Source organism: Megascapheus bottae, chromosome 18, assembly GCF_031878675.1.
Source record: "Megascapheus bottae isolate mThoBot1 chromosome 18, mThoBot2.hap1, whole genome shotgun sequence".
NCBI classification, from domain to species: Eukaryota; Metazoa; Chordata; class Mammalia; order Rodentia; family Geomyidae; genus Megascapheus; species Megascapheus bottae.
Window position 1 is genome coordinate 29,255,718 of NC_143526.1, and position 2,977 is coordinate 29,258,694.

Consider the following 2,977-nt stretch of genomic DNA (forward strand, 5'->3'; position numbering starts at 1 on the left):
TATGCATTAAGATAAATTCCCAGGAGTGAATTTGTTAGAGGCAAGACTTTAAAAAACTTTTATTATGGAAAAAAATTCTAATCTACACAAAAGTAGTAATAAACCCACAGTTTTAACAATGGTCAACATTTGCCAACCTGGTTTCATTTACTCTCCTGACCCCAGATCTGTTTGCTTGCTGGAGAGTTTTTAGAGTCTGAAGTGGGCTGGGGACGAGCCCACAGTGATTGTTGCCACAGTGAGTGGGGAGGATCCAGACCCTCATGGCCTGCGGGGACCTCCTGAAGAACTCACCAACTCACTTATCCTTGACCCATGCTCCCTTGCTGTGCTGCTGTACAAGGCATGGTCCCCCAACCACCAGCTGTTCTCTACAAAACAGCTTTAGCAGAAGCCCAATGCTTGGCCTGTACTGATATGTCCCTTCTTACTTAGGGGTAGTATGTGCAACTGGAAGGACAATCACATTTGTATAAGCCAACAAAGGGAAGAGCATTTTTTTTAAATTAACTATTGGTAGAGATGGGTTATGAATTAGCCAGAAATGGAGAATCTGGTGATCAAAGAAACCAAGCTGAGAAATACTGTCTTGAAATATCAAAGCACCTCCAGAAATATAGAAGAGAGGAGAAAGGAAGGAAACAGGAAGGAGAGGAGACAGGAGGAAGAAAAACTCACATTTCCACTTTTTGTTCACCTCAAAGAAGCTTATAGTGCACCCTAATCATAACAATGTTATGCTTTCATCTCTTGAAAATAAAAATCCCGACCTCTCACCCCCATGGCACAAAGGTAAATCCTGAACTCTGGATTATGATATTCATGCTTGAAACCTGGTTTATGCCTGAAATGGCATGATGAAACTGCAAGCAGGTTTGGTTTGTTTTCCCCTCTAATCCTTAATTGATCAGCAACCCAGGGAAGCCAAGCATCACCAGGTAAACACCAGGGAAAGAAGCAACAAAAGCCATTTCCCAGAAGCCTCTCCCACTGGGCGTGACTTCATCACCAAGGTGAGGGAGCAAGCCCTGCTCACCTAAAGTGTGGCAGCCTCTCAAACCCCACCCCTAAAACAAGCTGGCCTGCACATTGTTCCATTAGACTAGACATTCATTCCTTTAGAGTGTGCTGTGTGGGGTAATGTTGCAGGTCAGAGAAGATTCCCCTCTCTGCTGGTGTCCAGGATGACTGAGAGGCCCAGGGGACCAAAGAGACTGCCCTCTACAAACAATGCCAGAGAAAGTCTTTGTTCTGTGCCAGGGACTCATTAACTGGTGGCTGTACTACTTGCTAGTGATTGTCTTGCCTTACCTAGCTGAAATTTAGTAAAACTTCTTCATGTCCATTTATTTTTTGATACTTTGTGGGTGTTTTGTTTTTCTCTTCCATTTACAGATGTAGTTTCTTTTTAAGGAAACTGCTTGGGGAGAGCCAGCAGGTCAGGGAAAGTGAAAAGAAGTGGTGATAAGGGGGTGAATGTAATCAAAGTACATTCTGTGCATGTATGGAGATAGGGGATACATTAAAACTTAAGAAAAGGGGAGAAAGGATTTTTTTTTAGTCAGGTTTCAGCTGGGCACTGGTGGCTGTAATAATCCTAGCTACTTAGGAGGCTGAGATCTGAGCATCAGGATTCAAAGCCAGCCTGGACAGGAAAGTCTGAGAGTCTTATCTTCAATTAACTACCAGAAAACTGGAAATAGAGCTGTGGCTCAATGTGGTAAAGTGCTCGCCTTGAGTGAAAAAGTTCAGGGACAGTGCCCAGGCTGTGAGCTCAAACCCCACCAAAACAATAAACAAAACAAAAACCTTTTTTTTTGCCAGTTCTGGGGCTTGAACACTATACTTGGGCATTTTCAAAGCTAGAGCTCCACCACTTCAGCCACAGCACCATTTCCAGGTTTTTCTATGTATATGGTACCAAGGAATTGAACTCGGGTCTTCATGCATGCTAGGCAAGCACTCTACTACTAGGGCCAAACGCCTGGTCCCTCCTTTTATTTTTGTGCCAATACTGAGGTTTGAACTTAAGGGCCACATCTCTACTTACCTGTTTGTTGACTGGGACTTGGACTCAGAGCCTGGGTGCTGTCTCTGAGTTTTGTTTGTTCAAGGCTAGCGCTCTACAATTTGAGCCATAACTGCACTTCCAGATTGTTGGTGTGTAATTGGAGATAAGAGGCTCAAGACTTTCCTACTCCAGCTGGCTTTGAACTGTAGTCCTTAGATCTCAGCCTCATGAGTAGTGTAGGATTGTAGGCCTGAGCCACCAGCACCTAGCCAAATTTCCTTTCAAGAAATTTATTTAGAAAAAATTTTTTACTTAGGTACCCACAGCATATCACAAATCATTGGGCTCACTGAAAGTCTCCTATGGGACTGGGAGTTTGGCCTAGTGGTAGAGTGCTTGCCTAGCAGAGTTGGATTCCTCGATATCACGTACACAGAAAAAAAAACAGCCGGAAGTGGTGCTGAGGTTCAAGTATTAGAGCTCTAGCCTTGAGAAAGTCCAAGGACAGTGCTCAGGCCCTGAGCTCAAGCCCAGGACTGGCAGAAAAAAAAAATAAATAAAATAGAAAGTCTTCTACATCAGAGACGGGAGTTTGGCCTAGTGGTAGAGTGCTTGTAGCATGTACAAAGACCGGGGTTCAATTCCTCAGTACCACATACATAGAAAAAGATGGAAGTGGTGCTGCAGCTCAAGTGATAGAGCTCTAGCCTTGAGAAAGTCCAAGGACAGTACAGTGCTCAGGCCCTGAGTTCAAGCCCCACAACTAGCAAAAAAAAAAAAAGTCTACATATTAATGAATCTGTTTTTGCACAATTTACAGGATTATATCTAATAGTATACAAAATATTTTTAAAACCTAGAGAATATAAAAACATAAAACAAAAATATTTTCCATGTTGCTGCATTTAAATCTCTAGCCTTACAGATTCTTTTGTGTTTCTATTTTCTATGCTTCTATTGACATAT